The sequence below is a fragment of the Lepus europaeus genome, chromosome 16, assembly GCF_033115175.1.
Source record: "Lepus europaeus isolate LE1 chromosome 16, mLepTim1.pri, whole genome shotgun sequence".
NCBI classification, from domain to species: domain Eukaryota; kingdom Metazoa; phylum Chordata; class Mammalia; order Lagomorpha; family Leporidae; genus Lepus; species Lepus europaeus.
The window spans coordinates 89,655,294-89,671,701 of record NC_084842.1 but is presented as its reverse complement, the minus strand read 5'-3'; the positions used below and the strand labels follow the sequence as shown (position 1 = coordinate 89,671,701).

General features: G+C 67.0%; 1 protein-coding gene across 1 annotated transcript in view; it reads left to right on the top strand.

Moving 5' to 3' along the window:
• Positions 1-454: 454 nt before the first annotated feature.
• RGS12 (regulator of G protein signaling 12) overlaps positions 455-16,408 on the top strand; it is a 78,703-nt gene continuing 62,749 nt past the window's right edge. The window contains 1 exon segment of the mRNA XM_062213199.1: positions 455-516. The gene's annotated coding sequence lies outside the window, so the exon portion shown is untranslated.

Here is a 16,408-nt window from a genome sequence, read left to right as displayed (position 1 = left end):
GTTCCCGCGCGCCCCACCTCGGCCATCTGCCGCCCCAGGGCCGCCCTGCTCCCGCGCCCACGCCCACGCAGAGCCGTTTCGGGCGCAGCGGGAGCCGGAAGGCGGCCATTCGCCCTCCGCCCAGCAGGCGCGGGAGACCCGGGCCGGACGGCGCGCAGCGGGGCCCCGTCCGCACCCTCGCTGGACGCACCGCCCCGGGCGCGCAGCGGAAGTCCCGCCCCGGGCCCCGCCTCCCCCGCCCCTCCCCGGCGGGGGCCCGGCCGTCCGGTCCCGGCCCGCGAGCCTCCTCCGCCGGGTCCACACTGGACCGGCCCGCAGCGCCCCGACACCCTCCCCGGCCCCGCCCCCGGCCCCGCCCCGGACACGCCCCCGCGCGAGCGCCAAGGCCCCGCCCGGCGGCCCCGCCCCTCCGCGAGCCCCGCCCCCGGCTGGCCCCGCCCCGAGCCCCGCCCTCCGCCCGACCCCGGCGGCGGCGGCCCCGGCGACCGTTGGGCGCGGGAGCGAGCGGGCGGCCCGGTAGGTGCGGGCGGCGGGCGCGGGAGGGCCGGGGGCCGCCTCCGCCCTGGCTCGGGGGCCGCGCGCTCGCGCCCGGCCCGGCCCCCGCCCGGCTGCGGGCGGCGCGGCGGGGGCGGGGGCGGCGCCCCGCGTCCTTTTGTTCCCGGCCCAACTCCGGGAAGTCGTGGGCCGGACGCGGGGCTCGGGGCGGCCGCCGGGCGGGCGCGGGGCGCGGGCCCCGGAGCCCCCGGCCCGGGCGCGGCGGCTCCCGAGTGCGGGCGGGGGCCCGAGTTGCCCCCGGGGCCGACCCGGCGGCCGCAGTGTTTGTTTGAGGCCGTTCCCAGGGAGGAGGCTGGAGACGGGTGGCATCCGGCGTAGACAGTGTAGACGGGTGGAATGTGGTGTAGACACGGGACGGGTGCAGACAGTGTAGACGGGGTAAGTGTAGATGGGGTAGGCTGTAGAGTATGGTTTAGATGGGAGTGTGGTGTAGACGGTGTGTGCTGCAGGCAGGGTAGGGTGTAGATGGAGTGTGGTGTAGACAGGGTAGGGTGTGGACTGTGGTGTAGACGGGGGTGTGCAGGCAGGGTGGGGTGTAGACGGGGTAGGGATACATACAGGGTATAGAGGGTGGGGTGTAGACGGGATGCAGTGTGGGTGGGATGGACAGGGTGTAGTCGAGTGGTGGTGTGTGCACAGGGTCTTGGTGGGGGCGGAGTGTGGACACCTGGGCTCTCAGCGGCCTGGACGCTTGCTGGGTCCCGGCACGGGCTTGCTCGGCCGGCGTCCCCGGGGCTGCCCAGGCTTCCGAGGGGCAGAGCGTGCTCTGATGTCCTGGCCAGCGGGCGCTGGTGCAGGGGGCAGAGGGGCTGGGCCCGGGCGCCGTGGGGCAGGAGTGGCTCCGTCTCGCTCTGACAGGTGGCGGTCAGAGCTCTGCCCGAGGAACCGCCTGCCCACGGCCGTGGTCCTGGGGCTGGAGGTGGCGCCCGGCGCTGTGGGGGCCCGGAGAGGACGGGGCGGCCGGGGGCGCTGAGCTGCAGGGTCTCGAGGTGCGGGGGCCTGGTGGCAGAGCGGTGGGCACGCAGGGTGACGGCCGGCTTCTTGCAGAGGGTCAGGGTGTGGCCCCTGAAGGGACCGTGGGGCCAGCGCTGCCCGGTAGCAGAGACGTGGGGGGCAAAGCGACTCCCTGGCCGCCAGCCTCTGCCCTCAGGCTCGGCTCCCCCTGAATTTCGTTTTTGGAGGTTTACTTATTTGAGGGTCAGGGAGCCACTGAGCGGTCTGTCACCGCTGGCTCCCAGCTGGCCACAGCAGTCAGGGCTGGGCCGGGCCAGGCTGGGGCCAGAAGCCAGCACCTTCCGGCAGGTCTCCCACGCACGTGGGCCGCAGCAGGGAGCCGGGTGGGAAGTGGAGCAGCCGGGACTCCTGTGGGAGGCTCCGCCCACCACCCCACGCGGCCGGTCACGTCAGGAGCAGGCTGCAGGCCGCACACGCCGGTCTCAGCACTCTGACTCTCCCTGTGCTGTGCCGGAGCTGCCCCCGCGCCCCCAGCGGGAATGACTCTGCCCGTCCCTGGGCGGGAGGTGGGAGGTCCTTGGTGGCCCTCGCTCCTTGGTGGCACTGCTCCCCGGCCGTCCCTGTGAGGACCTGTGACTGGTGAGGCCCGGGGGTCTGGCACCTTGCCCGTCGGTGCCCCGCCTGTCTCCGGGCCATCGTGTGGTGCAGGGCCCAGGCGCAGGGCTGGCTCGGCCCCTGGCCGCGTCTGAGCCACTTCTTGGGGCTTCCTCTCTGCTCTCAGATTTCCGGAGTTCCTGGTGCTCCGCCGCCTTTGGGCCTGGTGGCCGCTGGAGCTCGAGGTGGTCACTGCCCCCGCAGGGCCCTGTGCGCCGTGGTGCCCCGCGGTGCCCCGTGGTGGGCGTCAGTCGCCGGGAGCCGCAGAGCAGGGGCAGGAGGGCAGCCGGTGCCCGGGGTCTGTGTCCCTGGCTGCTGCCTGTCCACACCTGTCTCTGGGGCTGCCCCCAAGGCGCTGGGCGGCTGAGGCAATGAACGAGCTCGGGAGGACATTGCTGCCGGGAGGACAGGGTGTGTGGACAGATGTGTGTGGACAGGTGTGTGTGGATGAGTGTGTGTGGGCGGGTGTGTGTGGACAGGTGTGTGGGCAGTGGTCTGTGTGGACAGCGGTCTGTGTGGACAGGGTGTGTGTGGACAGTGGTCTGTGGGGACAGTGGTCTGTGTGGACAGGGTGTGTGTGGACACTGATGTGTGTGGACAGTGGTCTGTGTGGACAGGGTGTGTGTGGACAGGGTGTGTGGACGGGTGTGTGGGGACAGTGGTCTGTGGGGACAGCGTGTGTGTGGACAGGGTGTGTGTGGACAGATGTGTGTGGACAGGGTGTGTGGACAGGGGTCTGTGTGGACAGGTGTGTGTGGACAGGTGTGTGTGGACAGGGGTCTGTGTGGACAGGTGTGTGTGGACAGGTGTGTGTGGACGGGTGTGTGTGGACAGGGGTCTGTGTGGACAGGGTGTGTGGACAGGTCTGTGTGGACAGTGGTCTGTGTGGACAGGTGTGTGTGGACGGGTGTGTGTGGACGGGTGTGTGTGGACAGGTGTGTGGGGATGGGTGTGTGCGGACAGGTGTGTGTGGACAGGTGTGTGGGCAGTGGTCTGTGTGGACAGGGTGTGTGTGGACAGTGGTGTGTGTGGACAGTGGTCTGTGTGGACGTGGCTCTGTGTGGACAGTGGTCTGTGGGGACAGGGGTCTGTGGGGACAGTGGTCTGTTTGGACAGGGTGTGTGTGGACAGTGGTGTGTGTGGACAGATGTGTGTGGACAGTGGTCTGTGTGGACAGATGTGTGTGGACAGTGGTCTGTGTGGACAGGTGTGTGGGGATGGGCTGTGTGTGGACAGTGGTCTGTGTGGACAGTGGTCTGTGTGGACGGGTGTGTGTGGACAGTGGTCTGTGTGGACAGGGTGTGTGTGGACAGGGTGTGTGTGGACAGTGGTCTGTGTGGACAGTGGTCTGTGTGGACAGTGGTCTGTGTGGATGTGGCTCTGTGTGGACAGTGGTCTGTGGGGACAGGGGTCTGTGTGGACAGGGTGTGTGTGGACAGTGGTCTGTGTGGACGTGGCTCTGTGGGGACAGTGGTCTGGGGATGGGCTGTGTGTGGACAGGGTCTGTGTGGACAGTGGTCTGTGTGGACGTGGCTCTGTGTGGACGTGGCTCTGTGGGGACAGTGGTCTGTGGGGACAGGGGTCTGTGGGGACAGTGGTCTGTGTGGACAGGGTGTGTGTGGACAGTGGTGTGTGTGGACAGATGTGTGTGGACAGTGGTCTGTGTGGACAGTGGTCTGGGAATGGGCTGTGTGTGGACAATGGTCTGTGTGGACGGGTGTGTGTGGACAGGGTGTGTGTGGACAGGGTGTGTGTGGACAGGGTGTGTGTGGACAGTGGTCTGTGTGGACAGTGGTCCGTGTGGACAGGGTGTGTGTGGACAGTGGTCTGGGGATGGGCTGTGTGTGGACAGGGTCTGTGTGGACAGTGGTCTGTGTGGACGTGGCTCTGTGTGGACAGTGGTCTGTGTGGACGTGGCTCTGTGTGGACAGGGGTCTGTGGGGACAGGGGTCTGTGTGGACAGTGGTCTGTGTGGACGTGGCTCTGTGTGGACAGTGGTCTGTGTGGACATGGCTCTGTGTGGACAGGGGTCTGTGGGGACGTGGCTCTGTGTGGACAGGGGTCTGTATGGACAGTGGTCTGTGTGGACAGGGGTCTGTGGGGACAGTGGTCTGGGGATGGGCTGTGTGTGGACAGTGGTCTGTGTGGACGTGGCTCTGTGTGGACAGGGGTCTGTGGGGACAGGGGTCTGTGGGGACAGTGGTCTGTGTGGACAGTGGTCTGGGGATGGGCTGTGTGTGGACAGTGGTCTGTGTGGACGTGGTCTGGGGATGGGCTGTGTGTGGACAGTGGTCTGTGTGGACGTGGCTCTGTGTGGACAGGGGTCTGTGTGGACGTGGCTCTGTGTGGACAGTGGTCTGTGGGGACAGTGGTCTGTGTGGACAGGGTGTGTGTGGACAGTGGTGTGTGTGGACAGGGTGTGTGTGGACAGTGGTCTGTGTGGACAGTGGTCTGTGTGGACAGTGGTCCGTGTGGACAGGGTGTGTGTGGACAGGGTGTGTGTGGACAGTGGTCTGTGTGGACAGTGATCTGTGTGGACAGTGGTCTGTGGGGACAGTGGTCTGTGGGGACAGGGTGTGTGTGTGGGCAGTGGTCTGTGTGGACGTGGCTGTGTGTGGACAGTGGTCTGTGGACAGGGTGTGTGTGGACAGTGGTGTGTGGGTTAGTGGTCTGTGGGGACAGTGGTCTGTGGGGACAGTGGTCTGTGTGGACAGGATCTGTGGGGACAATGGTCTGTGTGGATGGGTCTGTGTGGACAGGGGTCTGTGGGGACAGTGATCTGTGTGGACAGTGGTCTGTGGGGACAGGGGTCTGTGTGGACGTGGCTCTGTGTGGACAGGGGTCTGTGTGGACGTGGCTCTGGAGTGACCTCCACAGGCCGGCTGAGCGGTGAAGCCTGAACCAGTGGTCACTCCGTGGGCGCAGAGGAGGGGCGGGGCAGGGCATCTGTGGCCGCCTCAGCGAGCGACCGAGGCAGGGCTGGGTGGGGCCTCTGCTGGGTGGCAGAGCTGGGCCTGCAGCCCCACCCCTCTTGTCCCCATTGCCCTGGTCCCCTGCCCTCGCCTGTGCCGCGATCCCGGCCCCTGCAGCTGCCCCAGGGTCCCATGGTGCCTGCACCTGCCGGGGACAGCCGCACCGCCCTGGGTGAGGGTGACGCGGGCTCTTCCTGGTGAGGGGGTCGCCTCTGGGGAGCGGGGGGACCTCGGGGTCTTGGTGCAGTTGGACAACCTTGGCAGTCAAAGCAGGGTTGTTCGCTGAGCCTGTGCGCACGCTGGGCAAGGGGCGCGTGCCAGGCTGCAGGGACCCAGGGCCGCCTGTGGGGGGGGGGCTGTCCCTGGAGGCCCTTGGGGTCCCTGTCCTTGGGAGAAGCCACTCTGGTTCTGCACTCGGTTGGGGGCAGCTGGCTCGTCCCGGACCCGGCTCGTGCTGGGGTGCACAGGCTTCTGCGGTGGGCTCTCCCGGAGCCAGGGGACGCCAGCCTGGACCGCGCTGGCCGTCTCTCCCCTCGCTTCCTGTCCGTGTCGCCACGTCCCTCCTGTGTCCAGAAAAATGAGCAGCGTCTGTCCAGCTCCCGCGTCTCTCCAGGGATGGGCATTTGCCGGGCTGCCCAGCACCGAGGCCGCAGCTGCGGGGCCGCAGTAGGATCCTCCTGGTGGAGGCCGGGGGAAGGCAGGGGGCCTCGCCCGTGCCGGCCTCCAGAATGGAGGTTTGCGAACCCTGCCTGCCCGCGTGCTGAGCCAGAGCCGGCTTCGTGGCGTCGTCTTCCCTGCCGTCTCGCGCGTTACTCAGAACCTGTGCTCACTGATAATTCTGCTGGTCACTGCGGGGCAGATCTGGGGGCCGAAGCTGTTGGAGGGCAGCAGGCTGGGGGCAGCCGGGGGAGCCCCTCTGTCGGAGCAGGATCACGTCCGGGAGGTCAGCTCCACGGCAGAGAGGCAGGGTGGCCTCCAGGCGTGCTCCCCAGATGGCCACATCGGACGGGCTGGGCCAGGCGGGAGCCAGGAGCCTCTTCCGGGTCTCCCACGTGGGTGCAGGGCCCAAGGACTTGGGCCGTCTTCCACTGCTTTCCCAGGCCATAGCTGGGAGCTGGATAGGAAGTGGAGCAGCCGGGACTCAAACCAGCGCCCACATGGGATGCCGGCCCTGCAGGCGGCGGCTTTCCCGCTACACCACAGTGCTGGCCCCCGCTTTTCCTCATTTGGAAGGCACACGCGCACGCACACGCACACGGATCTCCCATCACTGGTTCACTCCCCAGATGCCTGCGACAGCTGGGGTCGGGCACAGTCAGGTCCCCACGTGGGCGGCAGGGACCCACGCGCTCGAGCCCTCACCGCCGCCTCTGTGCGCTGGGGCTTGCGGGCAGCCGTCCCTTGTGGGCCTCGGCCACCCCCACAAACACCGCTCCGGAGCGCCTGGCCCCAGCGGGGCTGTCACTTGTGACCAAGCAGATGTCAGGGGACACTTTCGGAAGTTCCTCGTGGTCCTCTACCCCCAGCAGGAAGCACGGGGCTGTTCGTTGTTTCTGGTGGGGGCACGGGCAGCTTGGGCCGCTCCTGGGCGGCCACTCCTAGGGCCTGGAGCCACGTGCGCCCCCGCAGTCCTGGGCGGCTCCCCCGGGGCTGTGGCCAGGGTGTGGGCTGCTGGCGGCCTCCGCAGGGCCCTTTCCCAGGCTGTGGGCAGAGGCTGTGGGCAGAGGCTCGCCCTCGTGGCCCTGGCTGGGGCCATGGCCGCCGTGGGAAGCCCACGGCTTGCAGCTGAGCTCTGGAGGGCATGGGGAGAGGGTGAGTGAGCCCGTGTCGCCTGTCGGGTGGCAGGAGGTGGGGGTGAGCTTTGTGGGCAGCGTGGGGCGGGGGCCTCGGGGGCGGCCCTGAGCGCTGCCGTCCCCCCAGCTGCCCGGCGCCCAGCGCTGGGTCAGGTGCATGTCCCCGGGTCCCCAGCCTGAGCCTCCGCAGGCTGTCCCCTCCCCTGGATAGCAGGAGATGCCCGCTGCCCTGCGCTCCGCCTGCCCCTGTGGGGCGTGCCCGGCCGTGCTGTCCACATGACGGTCATGCGCAGGGCACCAGCCCCTCTGGCCCTGGCCCCAGGGCACCTGCCTCGGCTCGGCGCAGTCGGTGGAGGGGCTGCACGGTGACTCAGGCCCGACACTTAGGGGAAGCCGAGATGCAGGGTAGAGCAGCCCCCAGCCCCTCCTCGTGTGTCCCCCCAGCACACACTGCATCCCACATGGGCATCGGTTCAAGTCCTGGCTGCCCCACTTCCCATCCAGCTCCCTGCTGTGGCCTGGGAAAGCAGTGGAAGATGGCCCAAGTGCTTGGGCCCCTGCACGCAGGTGGGAGACCCAGAAGAAGCTCCTGGCTCCTGGCTTCGGATCAGCACAGCTCCAGCTGTTGTGGCCATCTGTGGACTGAAGTAGCGGGTGGAAGACCTCTCTCTGTGTCTCTCTGTCTCTCTCTCTGCTTTTCAAATAAATGAATAAATCTTTGAAAGAAATTCTCCTTTATATTGAACCATCATTTTAAAATTTTATTTATTTATTCAAAAGTTTTTTAAAGATTTATTTTTTTATTTATGAAAGATGAGAGAGAGCCCGAGTGAGCGCGACTCTTCCATCCACTGGTTCACTCCCTAAATGGTCACTGTGGCCAGAGCTCGGCCAGGCCGAAGCCAGGAGCCCGGAGCTTCTTCAATCTCCCACGTGGTGCAGGGGCCCAAGGACCTGGGCCATCTTCCACTGCTTTCCCAGGCCACGGCAGGGAGCTGGATGGGAAGAGGAGCAGCCGGGACTAGAACCGGCGCCCATAGAGATGTGGGCGTCTCGGGCGACTTAACCTGCGACAGCACGGCACCTGCCCCGCCTTTATCTTCATTCATTTGAATTCCCTTGTGGCCAGAGGAGTATTTGGGTTGTATTTTTCTTCTGGTCGCTTTTTCTGGAGTCTGCAGTTCTGTGTGTGTCCGCATTTGTTGGTGTGAGTGCTGCTCGGCCCCGCCGCTGTCGCCTGCTTGTCCCCGCCGCTGTGGGGGGCCCCGGTTTCGTGGCTCCTGCCTCCTCTGTGCTCCTTGGCCGCGTTGGTTTTAGGCCGGCTGAGGTCTCCGTCAGTCTGAGCTGCGAGTGGCGGGTCCTCCTTGTCTCGCCTTCTGCCACCCTGGCTTTGGCCCCGTTGTCCTCGGGTGCGCTTGGCCCCAGCCCGGCAGCCTGTCCTGAGCAGGTTGCCCCGTCAGGCCTGGGGTCTCCTGGGGCCCTCGAGGGGCAGTGGCCTGCGAGGCCCGTGTGAAGGGCCCAGCGTGTGGGCAGGAGGTGTTGGGTTCCAGCGTGCGTGACCCTCACGTGGGTGCCCACGGCTCTGGCATCGCCAGGGGGTGGGCGTGGGCGGGGGTCTTCCGGCAGGCGGCCGCAGTTGGAGAAGGTGGCACGGGGTCAGCTGTGCTGACGGGGGTCCCGGCTCTGGAGCGACCGTGCGGCACGGGCGCTGTGACGTGTTCTCCGTGCTCTAGGTCCCACGCCCGGGCAGAGGATCAGCAACCCAGCCTCCGAGTCCACAGCTCCCTCAGAGCGGCCGTGTGAGGGCCCTGTGGTCTCCTCGGGGGGGGGGGCGGCCGTGTGAGGGCCCTGTGGTCTCCTCGGGGCGGCCGTGTGAGGGCCCTGTGGTCTCCTTGGGGGGGCGGCCGTGTGAGGGCCCTGTGGTCTCTGCGGGCGGCCGTGTGGGGGCCCTGTGGTCTCCTCGGGGCGGCCGTGTGAGGGCCCCGTGGTCTCCTCGGGGGGGGGGCGGCCGTGTGAGGGCCCCTGTGGTCTCCTTGGGGGGGGCGGCCGTGTGGGGGCCCCTGTGGTCTCCTCGGGGCGGCCGGACGCTCGCCGTTGTAGTCTGGGTGCTGGGTCAGGGCTGTTTGTTGCTCTTGTTTTCTGCCCTGCTCAGCTTAGGAGCTTCCAGGGTCTGCAGCACAGCCTGGCATGCAGTAGGCGCTCACTCAGTGTCTGTGGCGCAGCCTGGCATGCAGTAGGCGCTCACTCAGTGTCTGTGGCGCAGCCTGGCATGCAGTAGGCGCTCACTCAGTGTCTGTGGCGCAGCCTGGCATGCAGTAGGCGCTCACTCAGTGTCTGCAGCGCATCCTGGCATGCAGTAGGCGCTCACTCAGGGTCTGTGGTGCAGCCTGGCATGCAGTAGGCGCTCACTCAGTGTCTGTGGTGCAGCCTGGCTTACAGTAGGCGCTCACTCAGTGTCTGTGGTGCAGCCTGGCATGCAGTAGGCGCTCACTCAGTGTCTGTGGTGCAGCCTGGCTTACAGTAGGCACTCACTCAGTGTCTGTGGTGCAGCCTGGCATGCAGTAGGCGCTCACTCAGTGTCTGTGGTGCAGCCTGGCATGCAGTAGGCGCTCACTCAGTGTCTGTGGTGCAGCCTGGCTTACAGTAGGCGCTCACTCAGTGTCTGTGGTGCAGCCTGGCATGCAGTAGGCGCTCACTCAGTGTCTGTGGTGCAGCCTGGCTTACAGTAGGCGCTCACTCAGTGTCTGTGGTGCAGCCTGGCATGCAGTAGGCGCTCACTCAGTGTCTGTGGTGCAGCCTGGCATGCAGTAGGCGCTCACTCAGTGTCTGTGGTGCAGCCTGGCTTACAGTAGGCGCTCACTCAGTGTCTGTGGTGCAGCCTGGCATGCAGTAGGCGCTCACTCAGTGTCTGTGGTGCAGCCTGGCTTACAGTAGGCACTCACTCAGTGTCTGTGGTGCAGCCTGGCTTACAGTAGGCGCTCACTCAGTGTCTGTGGCGCAGCCTGGCATGCAGTAGGCGCTCACTCAGTGTCTGCAGCGCATCCTGGCATGCAGTAGGCGCTCACTCAGTGCGGGCGCTCAGAAATCCATCAGAATGGCACTGATTTATTTAAAAAGTTCGCTGTTGGAGTGAGGGAGCTCCTGTCTGCTGAGGGCCGGGGCCAGGGCCTAGGGGGAGCTGGAACGCGATGTGGGGCTCCAGGTCTCCCGCGTGGGAGGCAAGGACTGACCCTGACCGCTGGGGCCGCCCGGCTTCCCCCAGGACGACCCTGACCGCTGGGGCCGCCCCTGCCGCCCCCAGGACGACCCTGACCACTGGGGCCGCCCGGCTGCCCCCAGGATGATCCTGACCACTGGGACCTCCCGGCTTCCCCCAGGATGACCCTGACCGCTGGGGCCGCCCCTGCTGCCCCCTGACCGCTGGGGCCGCCCGGCTGCCCCCAGGATGACCCTGACCTCTGGGGCCGCCCGGCTTCCCCCAGGACGACCCTGACCGCTGGGACCGCCCCTGCCGCCCCCGGGACGACCCTGACCGCTGGGACCGCCCCTGCCGCCCCCGGGACGACCCTGACCGCTGGGGCCGCCCCTGCCGCCCCCGGGACGACCCTGACCGCTGGGGCCGCCCGGCTTCCCCTAGGACGACCCTGACCGCTGGGGCCGCCCGGCTTCCCCCAGGATGACCCTGACCGCTGGGGCCGCCCCTGCCGCCCCCGGGACGACCCTGACCGCTGGGGCCGCCCGGCTTTCCCCAGGATGATCCTGACCGCTTGGCCGCCCCGGCCGCCCCTGGCGTGCCTTAGCAGGGGCTGGGACAGAGGCCCTGGACCCAGGCGCTCTCTGCGCTGCCCCAGCGGGAGGAGTTCAAGCTCATTTATCTGAAAAGCAGAGTTACAGAGAGAAGGGGGGAGAGGGAGAGGGAGAGGGGGAGGGGAGGAGAGGGGAGGGGGCGGGCAGGGGAGGGAGAGAGAGACCTTCGTTTGCCTGTTCCAGATGCCCACGACAGCCAGGAGCCCAGAACCCCATCTGGGTCCTGACCGGCTGGCGGGACCCAGGCGCGTGGGCCGTCGCTCTGCCCCCCGGGCGCGCCGGCAGGAAGCGGGGTCGGAAGCGGAGAGCAGCCGGCCCAGCGGGTTTGGTTGTTACCCGTTATCAAGAGGCAGAGAGCCGGGGGACTGAGCGCGCCCTGTGTGGCTCCCTTCCCAGTTTGCGGCAGCTGGGGTGGGGCCAGGCCCTGGCTGGTGGGCGCCGGAGGCCAGCACGCGGGCGGTCACTGCTGTGTCAGCCGGAGGGCGGGCGGGAGCGCGGGCGGTGTGGTGCGGACACCGAGTGCCAGGGACTCGCCCACGCTTGATTGTTTCCAGGTCGCCGTCGTACTGAGTGAGACGGTGGGATGGCGGTGGACTGTGGCGGTGGCTGGCGGAGGGCAGTGCCCTGTGCGAGCGGGGCCTCCGTGCCAGGAGCGGCTCCCTCTCCCGCACAGGGAGGAGCCGGGCTGTTCCCGAGCTGCCTGGACGGTGGGGGAGCAGCTGGAGCCCCCGGTCCGGCTGGCGCGGGGCGGGCTGCTGCCCACCGGAGGGTGCCTGGGTCCCAGTGGGTTCCCCAGGTGAACTTGTGTAATGTAATTTAGGTGAACGACATGGATTAGGAAGTTCTTAAGAAAAATTTTCATTTCATTTTTGAAAGAGAAGTTTCCCATCCGCTGGTTCACTCCCTAAATGTCCACATAGCCAGGGCTGGGCCAGGCTGAAGCCAGGAGCCAGGGACTCCATCCTGGTCTCCCACACGGGTGCAGGGGCCCAGGGACTCCATCCTGGTCTCCCACACGGGTGCAGGGGCCCAGGGACTCCATCCTGGTCTCCCACACGGGCGCAGGGGCCCAGGGACTCCATCCTGGTCTCCCACGTGGGTGCAGGGCCCCAGGGACTCCATCCTGGTCTCCCACGTGGGTGCAGGGGCCCAGGGACTCCATCCTGGTCTCCCACGCAGGTGCAGGGCCCAGGGACTCCATCCTGGTCTCCTGTGTGGATGCAGGGGCCCAGGGACTCCATCCTGGTCTCCCACACGGGCGCAGGGGCCCAGGGACTCCATCCTAGTCTCCCACGTGGGTGCAGGGCCCCAGGGACTCCATCCTGGTCTCCCACACGGGCGCAGGGGCCCAGGGACTCCATCCTGGTCTCCCACGTGGGTGCAGGGGCCCAGGGACTCCATCCTGGTCTCCTGTGTGGGTGCAGGGCCCCAGGGACTCCATCCTGGTCTCCCACACTGGTGCAGGGGCCCAGGGACTCCATCCTGGTCTCCTGTGTGGGTGCAGGGCCCCAGGGACTCCATCCTGGTCTCCCACATGGGTGCAGGGGGCCAGGGACTCCATCCTGGTCTCCCACGTGGGCCCAGGGGCCCAGGGACTCCATCCTGGTCTCCCACATGGGCGCAGGGGCCCAGGGACTCCATCCTGGTCTCCCACACGGGTGCAGGGGCCCAGGGACTCCATCCTGGTCTCCCACACGGGCGCAGGGGCCCAGGGACTCCATCCTGGTCTCCCACGTGGGTGCAGGGGCCCAGGGACTCCATCCTGGTCTCCCACGCGGGTGCAGAGGCCCAGGGACTCCATCCTGGTCTCCTGTGTGGATGCAGGGGCCCAGGGACTCCATCCTGGTCTCCCACACGGGCGCAGGGGCCCAGGGACTCCATCCTGGTCTCCCACACGGGTGCAGGGGCCCAGGGACTCCATCCTGGTCTCCCACACGGGCGCAGGGGCCCAGGGACTCCATCCTGGTCTCCCACGTGGGTGCAGGGCCCCAGGGACTCCATCCTGGTCTCCTGTGTGGGTGCAGGGCCCCAGGGACTCCATCCTGGTCTCCTGTGTGGGTGCAGGGCCCCAGGGACTCCATCCTGGTCTCCCACACGGGCGCAGGGGCCCAGGGACTCCATCCTGGTCTCCCACGCGGGTGCAGAGGCCCAGGGACTCCATCCTGGTCTCCCACACTGGTGCAGGGGCCCAGGGACTCCATCCTGGTCTCCCGTGTGGGTGCAGGGCCCCAGGGACTCCATCCTGGTCTCCCACGTGGGTGCAGGGGCCCAGGGACTCCATCCTGGTCTCCCACGCGGGTTCAGGGGCCCAGGGACTCCATCCTGGTCTCCCACACGGGTGCAGGGGCCCAGAGACTCCATCCTGGTCTCCCACGCGGGTGCAGGGGCCCTGGGACTTGAGCCGTCACTGCTGCGTCCCAGCTGTGCACGGACAGGAAGCTGGGAGTGCGGGCGGAGCCGGGGCTGGGGCCCAGGCACTGGCAGTGGGTGCAGGTGTCCAGGCAGCATCGTCATTGCCGTGCCAAGCGCTGGCCTCAGAAGCAGCGGAGCGTAGGCATGGTGGACGGTCCGGGTGAGCCCCGCAGCCATGGCCAGCCTTCCGGCCCAGGTGTCAGGACTCCGCGCCGGCTGGAGGAGGCACCGGGGCTGTTTGCAGGAGAGCTGCAGCCCGGCCACGGTGGCGCCTGTGGTGACCGCCGCCGCCGTGCTGTACCCCGGAGAGCAGATGCCTGGGAGTCTGGTCCCGAGTGTCCGCTGCCCCCCGCGTGCGCCTCCTGCGGCCAGGGCGTCCCCCGCTGCCCCCGTGTGCGTCTCCCGCTACCCGTGGCGGCCCAGCTCAGCCAGGGCGTCCCCCGCTGCCCCCGTGTGCGTCTCCCGCTACCCGTGGCGGCCCAGCTCAGCCAGGGCGCCCCCCGCTGCCCCCGTGTGCGTCTCCCGCTACCCGTGGCGGCCCAGCTCAGCCAGGGTGCCCCCCGCTGCCCCCATGTGCGTCTCCCGCTGCCCGTCGCGGCCCAGCTCAGCCAGGGCGCCCCCCACTGCCCCCGCGTGCGCCTCCTGCGGCTGCTGGTGGCCCAGCTCAGCCAGGGCGCCCCCCGCTGCCCCCCGCGTGCGCCTCCTGCGGCTGCTGGCGGCCCAGCTCAGCCAGGGCGCCCCCTGCTGCCCGTGCTGGCTCCGTGTGTGTGGCCCCACCTCGCTCTCGTGCGGCCCCTGGGCTTCCAGAGATGAGGACGCGGGGCCCGGGGGCTGAGGGACCGCCGTGGAGTGTCACCCCGTGACGGCCCCACAGCAGGCGTCCTGGTCAGCTGCGGTGTGTCGGTGCCGTAGTTGAGGCCGTCCTGGCGTTGGCTACTGTCATGCAGCCGTCGCTACGCCGAGCGGTGTCAGGTTTTACCCGACTCACGCTAAGTGCGCTGCTCTGTCATCTCTGAGCGCTGGGAGGGTTTCTAGGGATGACTTCCGCTTCGTCTTACTGCTCAGCGGGCGTGTGCACGCGCCTGTGTGTGCCCCTGCGTGTGTGCACGTGTGTGTGTGGGTGCATGTATGTGTGTGCCCCTGCGTGTGTGCACGCGCCTGTGTGTGCCCCTGCGTGTGTGCACGCGCCTGTGTGTGCCCCTGCGTGTGTGCACATGTGTGTGTGCCCCTGCGTGTGTGCCTGTGTGTGCCCTGCGTATGTGCACGTGTGTGCACGCGCCTGTGTGTGCCCCTGCGTGTGTCATGTATGCGTGTGTGCACGTGTGTCACGTATGCATTGCGTACATGTGTGCACGTGTGTGTCACGTATGCGTGTGTGTACATGTGTGCACGTGTGTCATGTATGCGTGGGTGCACATGTGTGCACGTGTGTGTCACGTGTGTGGGTGCACATGTGTGTGCGCGCGTGTGTGTCATGTATGTGTGGGTGCACATGCACGTTGTGATTCTGTTACTGGAAACTCTATCCCAAGAACAAGACTTTGTCCTACAACTTTAAAGCAGCTATTTTAAAAACGTAACACTGTTTAAATGGCCGGTTGTTAGTTTTTTTGGGGGCAGCGCTGTGGCGTAGCAGGTAAAGCTGCCGCCTGCAGGGCCGGCATCCCATATGGGCGCCGGGTTCTAGTCCCGGCTGCTCCTCTTCCAGTCCAGCTCTCTGCTATGGTCTGGGAAAGCAGTGGAAGATGGCCCAGGTCCTTGGGCCCCTGCACCCATGTGGGAGACCCAGAGGAAGCTCCTGGCTGGTAGCTCCGGGTCAGCACAGCTCTAGCCATTGTGGCCAATTGGGGCGTGAACTAGTGGATGGAAAACCTCTCTCTCTCTCTCTCTCTCTGCCTCTCCTCTCTCTGTGTAACTCTTACTTGCAAATAAATAAATAAATGTATCTTTTTTAAAAAAGACTATTTTTTAATCTTTACAACAAAATCGCCCGTGTACCGCTTTTGAAAGTGAGCTTGTGCAGAGGGAGCACAGAGGCCTGTGTGGGGCCCCAGCCGAGTGGAGGTGCGCACTGCCCGCATGGGCCTCGGCTGCCTGAGAGGCCTGTGACAAGGCTAGCCCCTCGCTGTCTGAGAGGCCTGTGACAAGGCTAGCCCCTCGCTGCCTGAGAGGCCTGTGACAAGGCTAGCCCCTCGCTGTCTGAGAGGCCTGCGCACCAGGTTAGCCCCTCGCTGTCTGAGAGGTCTGCACACAAGGTTAGCCCCTCGCTGTCTGAGAGGCCTGTGACAAGGCTAGCCCCTTGCTGTCTGAGAGGCCTGCGCACAAGGCTAGCCCCTCGCTGTCTGAGAGGCCTGCGCACCAGGTTAGCCCCTCGCTGTCTGAGAGGCCTGTGACAAGGCTAGCCCCTCGCTGTCTGAGAGGCCTGCGCACCAGGTTAGCCCCTCGCTGTCTGAGAGGCCTGTGACAAGGCTAGCCCCTCGCTGTCTGAGAGGCCTGCGCACCAGGTTAGCCCCTCGCTGTCTGAGAGGCCTGTGACAAGGCTAGCCCCTCGCTGTCTGAGAGGCCTGCGCACCAGGTTAGCCCCTCGCTGTCTGAGAGGCCTGCGCACAAGGTTAGCCCCTTGCTGGAGTCAGAGCCTGGCTCTGGGAGGGTGTCCACTGCCCACACGGGCCTCGGTTGCCTGTGCAGACAAGGGGGCTCGTGCTGCACCTGCTGTCCTGGGAGTCTGAGGTTTAGAACGAGCCCGGCCGAGCGTGCCCACAGGACCAGCCCCCGTGAAGACCCCGCACACGGCGTCTCTGCCGGGCTCCCCTGGCTGACTGCACGACCTGTGTGTTGTCAGAACTTCTCGCTGGGGGACTGAGCACGAGCTGGGGGAGTCCACTGGGAGAGGGTTCCGGACGCTCGGCCCGGGCTCCCACCCCTGCCCTGCCCACCCTCCTGACTGAGCTCTGAGCGCGCCTCTGGCCGCGTCCTGGGGGCGGGGGGCCGGGGCTCCTCACAGATTTGTTGTTTGTTTCGAAAGGCAGAGAGAGAGAGAGAGTTCGCTCTTCCGTCACTGTTCACTCCCCAGACGGCTTTGGCGGGCAGAGCTGGACCAGGTTAAACCCAGGAGCCAGCCTTCATCCGGGTCTCCCCCGGGGGTGCAGGGCCCAGGCAGGTGGGGGCTGTGCGGGGCTGCTGGCGCCGACCTGTGCCCCTGTTTGGTCGGGCGCGTCTCAGGGAGCGGGAGGTGGATCTCTGATTTTCTCCCAAGTCTCT